Raw genomic sequence first — 8617 nt, forward strand, 5'->3', positions numbered from 1 at the left:
GACTTACAGGCATGTGCCACCACACCCGGCTAATTTTTGTGATTTTGAGTAAGAGGTTTCACCATGTTGGTCAGGCTGGTCTCAAACCCCTAACCTCAAGTGATCTGCCTGCCTCGACCTCCCAAAGTTTTGGGATTACAAGTGTGAGCCACCGTACCTGGGCTGACATTGAAATTTTTTAAAAAACATTTGTTCTTACAAATTAAAAGCCTGAAGTAGGGTCAACCAGAAGGTGACCTAATTAGATTATGTTTAAATTAAGGTAATTCTATACAGGTTGCATAGAATAATTTATTTGTTTTTATAATTATGAAATTTTCCCGTATAAAGATAGCTATGAACTTAGAAAACATTAATTTTGGCTAGGACTCTAAATTATGTTTACTCTTTTTACACTTCCTAATAATACATGCTGCAGTGTTAGAGGAATTCTGTTGTAGAAAAACAGAGAATACTTTAATTGTAGACCTAAACTATTTAAAAATCATTGTCGTCATCTCCTACAATGGAGGAGCTTAACACACACATATTTGATTTGACACCAATTTCAGCAAAACATTTACTGAAGTTGTGCACATAACTAAATCCATGTGGTGAGTTTTTATTGCTAGGTTGCATTTGCTGTGCTGAGTTACATCAACAATTTGTTTACTGTTTTAGCAGGATGACCTCTGCACTAGTCAGAGGTCAGACCTAGCCACATTCTACTGCATCAGCAGATCAACCTATTGATTAGTTGTTGAGTCTTTTAAGTTTAAACTTTGACCAAGCAGTGATTGAAATGGATTTATTTTTGCAAGTAAGCAGATTACAGAGGCAAGCAGCCTTAGAAGGCCTATTGAGAAATCTTGAAATCATTTTGTTTGGAAAGTTAAACAAATGTCTTTATTTCATAAGATAAACATCTAAATCAGAGTGGGTGCACATGCAGTTCTCTAGTTGTCAACATTTAAATATGCATTGGTAGACTTGTCAATTTTCTATGAAAGTATGTTACTGAGATCTGTAATGTGAAGGATGATTTTTTTTTTTTTTTTTTAAACAGAGTCTTGTTGCAACGCCCAGGCTGGAGTGCAATGGTGTGATCTCGGCTTACTGCAACCTCCACCTCCCAGGTTCAAGTGATTCTCCTGCCTCAGCCTCCTGAGTAGCTGGGATTACAAGCATGTGCCACCATGCCTGGCTGATTTTTGTATTTTTAGTAGAGATGGGGTTTCACCATATTGGCCAGGCTGGTCTTGAACTCCTGACCTTGTGATCCACCCGCCTCGGCCTCCCAAAGTGCTGGGATTACAGGTGTGAGTCACCGTGCCTGGCCAATGTCAAGGATATTAAACTCATGAAACTAGTGTAAAAAATTGTAAGTAATCCCTATTTGATTTAGTATGGGTCTCATTTTAGTCAGAATCGGTATGAAAAAGTAGGACTTTTTTTTTTTAAACAATAAAGTTCCTCAAATCCTTGAGGAAAAGTTTAGCATTTAGGTCATTCTTCCTAATAATATTGAGTTTGTAGAACTGATATTGATTGAGAACTAAGAATTCTATTTATTCTTAGGAGCTTTAAAAATTGATTTAAGAGAATCAATTTTTACAAGTCAACCTTCCCCAAATCCACATTTCTTATTAAATTTTACTTTGTTATTTTACTGTATTTTCCTTAATATTTTACCCACAGAACTGAAGTTTTTTTTTTTTTTTCTATTTAAACAATAAAATTCATTAAAATGGCTTTTGGGCTGATAAAATCTTAAAAACAATCTGTTTCTTAAATATTTTAGACCCATGTTGTATACAAACATCTTGTAATAAAAGACTCAAAGATAATGTATGAAAGAGCCCCTCACTACCCTTCCCATCCCCATGATACCTCTAGCTGCAGTACTGTGCTCAGCTCTCACCAAGAGGGGTTTACACACACGCAGCTCCATTAACGTGGACAAATTACTTTCCATTCCCTCCTCCCCCAGATTTCTATTTCATTTTCATAACATTCATTTTTTGATAAACCTGTAACAGACTTTATATGATAAATAATGGTTGTCTCCTCCAAACCAATAGTTTGGAGGTAAATCAACAGTTGAAGCAGCCGGGTGTGGTGGCTCATGCCTGTAATCTCAGAACTTTGGGAGGCTAAGGCGGGTGGATCACCTGAGGTCAGGAGTTCGAGACTAGCCTGGTCAACAGGGTGAAACCTCATCTCTATTAAAAAAAAAAATACAGCAATTAGCTGGGCTTGGTGGCGGGTGCTTGTAATCCCAGCTACTCAGGAGGCTGAGGTAGCAGAATTGTTTGAACCGGGGAGGCGGAAGTTGCAGTGAGCTGAGATCGTGCCACTGCACTCCAGCCTGGGCGACCGAGCAAGACTCAGTCTCAAAAAAACAAAAACAGAAGCAAAAAACTGTTGCAGCAACTGATTAAACAAATATGTCTCATTAGGGAATCTTTTATCTGGCCGTATTACTCTCGTCCATTGTCGGGTAATTCTTTGTGTCCAGGAGAATCTAGAGATGCATTCTGTCTACACTCCGTCAAGACCATAAACAATTTATTTCTGTCCCATATTATTACTTCTATGATCAAGAACAACAGGGCTCTTGAAAGCCTTACAGAGAGGGTCACCTGAAACAGATTTTGATGACTTTCAACCATTCCTTTCCTGTCTGTCTTGCCCTCTCTTCTCTCTCCTTTACTTCTTTTTCCTGTGTTTGTTAGGAACGTATGATTGTTGTTGATTTTAGGGGTAAACCCAGAATCTGTTTTAGTGAGGGTTCTCCAGAGAGACAGAATCAATTATATGTGTATATCTATATATGATTATAAAATGTCTTTAATTATATGTAATGCCTCTATAGATTATTATATATAACATATTTGTATTATATATATATATATTTTGCATTGGTAACTATGAATTTCATTATGTGGATATCTACTGTGGCATGCATCTGTACAAACCTTTTAGGCCGTGGTCCACAGCTGGGTTATGCATAAAAAGGCATAAATTTTTCTCTCATTTTATTGCAATGAAGTTTACCGGTACAGAAAAGTCACATGACATTGGTGGATCAGATTTCTTAAACCCTGCAACATGAGGAACTCTAAATACAGTAAATATTGTTATACATTTAGACTTCCAATGTACAAGTACTTGGAAACAGTTATGCCCCTCACCAAGCTAGACTGGGGACATGAAGTCCAACAGCATCTGAATTGCTGTGAAGGCATAACTTTGCAAAACAGCAATGTAAGCTTACAGAACTTGCCTTTATTGAAGTGATATGTTCATGTAATTCCAGCACCTTCTCAATTTAATGAACCAAATTTACTATACTTCACTTCTACAAACCTAGATGAAACATGAAAAAGAAGCCATACAGTATAAATTGCAACTTCAGGAAAAGCTCCTGTGTTATTTTTCCAAATATTTTTTTCCCATGTAAAATCAATGTCCAATAGTTCCTGGTATGTGGGAAGATAATATTTGTTAAAGTCACAATGAAGCCTTATTGATGGAAAATTGGCTATATAAACAGCACAAGTTGGGAAAAGGTTTAATCTCCAAACCTATTAGACAGGATGAGGTAAGATCAGTAACAGCCACCTTGCAGGATTACAGGAGGTCTCATTCCCTTTGGAGGTCGAGGAGGCCCACCCTGGAAAGGGGGCACCATTGGCGGTCCCTGTCCATATGGGGGGATAGCACCAGGAAGGTATCCTGGCATGCCTGGATGATGACCACCGTACTGACCATGAGGTGGCATTGGGGGTCTCACTCCTTGTTGCTGTGGGATGCCTGGCTATGGTCGCATCATATCTCCAATTGGTCCAACTGGTGGATTACTGATGGGGGCCTCTCCTTGCAGAGGAAGATTACGTTGCTCTCTAGGTAACTGTGCCCTTCTCTCTTCCAGATATATACCCTCTTCTGGATGGATCAACTTATTGGTTGCATTGGTTGCTGTAAGTGTAGCAGGCTTACTTGCTACTGAAGCTGCTGGTTTAACTGCAGTACTATTTGTTGTACCAGTGGTTGAATCTGTAGATTGTGTATAAGCAGGGAATGTAGGCTTTGGGGGTGCTGTAGTTGTTTCAGGGGTACTATTTAAGGGTTTGAAATCTGTACCAACAAGTCCTTGGACAGCTGCCTGAGCTTGTCCAGCACTGGGGAAAAGAAGCTTAGTAACTGGAAGCTGTGGTGCAGGTACAGTTGCTGTTGGTGCAGATGGTCTGTTAAGACCCAGCCTGTGCTTGGGTCACTGGAGGAATTCTAGGACGTGGAATGGGGTTGGGGGTATGGAGGGGACACCTGGTGACATTCCAGGCATCAGAGGTGGTATTCCTGGTCCAGGTGGTATATTCCACCCATTGACATCATTATGTTTTCACCGAAAAATGACTGGGTGCATTTTCTTTGATGATGCAATCCAGGTGGCATGCCTGGCATAACTGGTGGCATTTCTGGAATCAGAGGAGGAACACCTAGCATTAATGAAGTTATGCCTGGAGGCATTCCTGGTGCTCCCGTTACTGGTGACAGTCCTGGCTGTGCCACTGCAGGAATATAACCTTGTTGAAGTTGAACAGGTTGTGGTTGAAATGAAGTTGAGGCTGCAGAGTCGTCATCATCATATTCATCAGAATCATCTTGTTCCTTCTTTTTTTGGCTTTCTTATGTTTTCTCTTCAAGAAGTCATCGTCTTTCATCCATGTCTTTTTCTGGAATACTTTCCATACCATATATTTCCAATTCTATGTCTGTTATCCCAGGTATTGCATTTGGTACAGCATCTATTATTTCTTTATGCACCTGCATGCAATTAATAGCTAAGCCAGGTCCTGGATACAATTTCTTGTGACACATCGGACATTTAAAATGCTTTGCTTTTTGGTGCTGTATAAGGGTCTTCTCATCATCAAAGTCTCTATTACAATACTAGCACTGTAGCAGGACGAGCCGCAGACAAAACTCCTCAGACACCGAGTTAAAGAAGGAAGGGGTTTATTCGGCCGGGGGCGTCAGCAAGACTTCTGTCTCAAGAGCCCAGCATACCACCCCCCGCAAAGTGAGCAATTCCTGTCCCTTTTAAGGGCTCACAACTCTAAGGGGGTGTGTGTGAGAGGGTCGTGATTGATTGAGCAAGCAGGCGGTACGGGACTGGGGGCTGCATGCACCCGTAATTAGATTGGAACAAAACAAGATAGGAATTTTCACAGTGCATTACTATGCAATATCTGTAATCTACAGATAACATAACCTATTAGGTCAGGGGTCGATCTTTAACTACCAGGCCCAGGGTGTGGCACCGGGCTGTCTACCTGTGGATTTCATTTTTGCCTTTTAATTTTTACTTCTTCTTTCGTTGGAGGCAGAAATTGGGCACAGGACGATATGAGGGGTGATCTCCTCCCTTAGCACCACGGCTTCAGCTGTTTCGTCTTGCCCCGTAACTGCGCTCTACCAACAAAGTAAAAAGGAGGAGAAAAGCAGCAGGAGAAACAAGGCAAAAAAATCACTCATGTTCCCAACCAAATGGTTACCACTGAGTCCCACAGGGAGCAGACACAAAATGCTACATTATAAATATATACCTATAAGTATATTTATGAGTGTTTATAAGTATTATAAGCATATTATAAATATACTTATTTATTTATTTGAGATGGAGTCTTGCTCTGTTGCACAGGCTGGAGTGCAGTGACCTGATCTCGGCTCACTGCAACCTCCATCTCCTAGGTTCAGCACTTCTCCTGCCTCAGCCTTCCGAGTAGCTGGGACCACAGACGCATGCCACCATGCTCGGCTAATTTTTGTATTTTTAGTAGAGACAGGGTTTCACCATGTTGGCCAGGCTGGTCTCGAATTCCTGACCTCGTGATCCACCTGCCTCGGCCTCATAAAGTTCTGGGATTACAGTTGTGAGCCACCACATCTGGCCTATATTTATGTATTATATATTTTACATATAACCGATTGTATATAAATATAAAAATTAAATTCTATAATTATATATTAAAATATAATTTATAGATTGTTATAAATATGTAGATTTTTATATATTATATATAATCAGTTATATATTGTATATATAATTTGTGTATATATAGACAGAGAGAGAAAGAGAGAGAGAGAGAGAGAGAAAGAGAGAGGTAGGATAAGGGATTTATTAGGGGAACGTGGCTCCCTTACAAGTCCAATGATAGACCATTTGCAAGCTGGAGAACCAGGGAAGCCAACAGCATGACTTAGTCCAAGTCTGAAGGCCTTGGACTATATAACTCTCAGTCTGAGGTTGAAGGCCCAAGTGCCTAGGAGGTGGCTGGTGCAAGTCCTAGAGTTCAAAAGCCCAGAGAACCTGGAGTTTTGACACTCAAGGGCAGGAGAAAGATGTCCCAGCTCCAAAAGAGACAGCACAGAATTTACAAGTGGAGTCACATTTGCCTAGGGGATTACATCCAAATGCCAGTGAGCACTGATTTTGCGACATTGTAGCACAGTGAGTTCAGGGGCAGAGAGGCTCATGTTTGAATCCAGCAGTTGCTTGCTCTGTGGCTATAGCAAATTACTTAATCTAGCTAACCTCAAATTGTTCAATAAAATAGGGATAATGAGATTGGCTGTTGTGAGGAATTAATGAAATAATGTATGCCACACTTCCTGGCATAATAAACGGTAGTTTTTATTACAACAGTGTCAGCAGTACTTGCCTTGGGGATGGTGCCGGGGAGACAGAGATTTCGTAGATTTTGATCACTGGCTTGGCTTCTGGAAAGGCACTTCCTAAATCTACAAAAGTTTTTGTGAGAAAGTAGAGAAAGGAGGAATCACATGTAAAGTGGCTCAGACAATTCATTGGGTGAGACCTTTTGAATTAGAAAAGCTCAAAAGGGGTAAGCACAAAAAATTTATGGGACAAAATAAAAATGCTGAGATGCAAGATGGGAAAGGAGGACTTCAGCTTGAATGACAGCCCTGCTAGAATTAGTTCAATGAGTGCTGTTTATTTATAAAGTCAGTAAGATAGTGGGACGCATAAAAGTCAAAGGGCAGGAAGTGGCTTGTCAGCTTTTCCCAGCACTGGTCTGACCTCAACTGTGGCTACTTTGTGTCTCCCCTTTAAGGAGGATGTGGGGAACTGGCAGAGCTCCAGAGAAGAGCAAAAATGTAATTAAGGCTTGGAAAATAAAGGCTATGAGGAGAGGCCAGAAAGCTGTAGGGTTATTTAGCTTAGCGAAGAAAGGTCCAACTGATTTGAAGGGTCATTAAACAGAAAGACGTCGGTTGTTTCTCATCTCCACAAACAACAGGACGAGACGAAAGAAGCTTACAGTGCACTGGAGAAGGGTTTGGGCTGTGAGAATTGTTAACAAGGCGGCTCTCAAGCCTCGTGCTGGCAATTGAAAAAGAAAATGGATTAAAGTGCAACTACTGTGTGCCCACCCATTCATTCACACTGACTTGCAAAGGGTGTGTGTGAAGGTGGTTTCAGATACCAATGTTTGCATAAGTTTGAAAATAAACCTGTTGTTTCCTCGTCATTTGAACTCATTTAGTTGTTTACTATTGAAATCGAGATATTAACAAAAAGTTAGTTTGAAGGTCTAGATGCAAATTAGATCGGTTCAGAACTTTCCAGGTAAGGCCTTGCCCTATTAGGTTGGTTTTGACCCCCACAATCTTTTAGGCCAGGCTTATTCACTACATCTCAGGAGAAACTATATTTGGTTGTGACTTTTGGGAAGAGTCGGATAAACCCCAGCGCTGGCATCCATATTATCGCACAGCAAGGCTGCAATGATCTGAACCCGCAGGCCTCTCTGTCTTTCATTTTGGCCCTTTGGCTGGCGATAGAAAAGGTGGGGCCCTGCAAGGCTTACGAAGAGTTTCAGCTCAGGATGTGGTGGTGTCCAAGTTAGAGGGAGAGGAGTACATTTGTTTCTGTAAATATGTGGTCTCTCAATGCTTCCTGCTATGCTTCCAATTTAGGTGACTGAATTCAGTTTGGATACTTCTGCCACAAAATGAGGGCATACTTAGTAAAGTTTTTTTTTTTTGAGACGAAGTCTCACTCTGTCACCCAGGCTGGAGTGCAACGGCCTGGTCTCGGCTCACTGCAGCCTCCGTCTCCCAGGTTCAAGCGATTCTCCTGCCTCAGACTCCCGAGTAGCTGGGACTACAGGCATGTGCCACCACATCTGGCTAATTTTTGTATTTTTAGTAGAGATGGGGTTTCACTATGTTGGTCAGGCTGGTCTCGAACTCCTGACCTTGTGATCCACCCGCCTCAGCCTTCCAAAGTGCTGAGAATACAGGTGTGAGCCATCCCGCCTGGCTGAGACAGAGTCTTACTCTGTCCCCCAGGCTGGAGTGCAGTGGTGTGATCTTGGCTCACTCAACCTCTGCCTCCTGGGTTCAAACAATTCTTCCGCCCCAGCCTCCCAAGTAGCTGGGACTACAGGCATGCACCACCACACCCAGCTAATTTTTTTTTGTATTTTCTTTTTTTTCAGTAGAGACAAGATTTTACCCTGTTGGCCAGGCTGGTCTTGAGCTTCTGACCTCAACTGATCCACCATCCTTGGCCTCCCAAAGTGCTGGGATTACAGGTGTGAGCCAC

The 8617-nt window shown here is 41.6% G+C and overlaps 1 pseudogene; it reads right to left on the minus strand.

The window, feature by feature from the left end:
* Positions 1-3470: 3470 nt before the first annotated feature.
* On the minus strand, positions 3471-5647 carry LOC101026250 (annotated as a pseudogene).
* Positions 5648-8617: the final 2970 nt, after the last annotated feature.

The sequence above is a fragment of the Papio anubis genome, chromosome 10 (genome assembly GCF_008728515.1).
Source record: "Papio anubis isolate 15944 chromosome 10, Panubis1.0, whole genome shotgun sequence".
In the NCBI taxonomy this organism is placed as follows: Eukaryota; Metazoa; Chordata; class Mammalia; order Primates; family Cercopithecidae; genus Papio; species Papio anubis.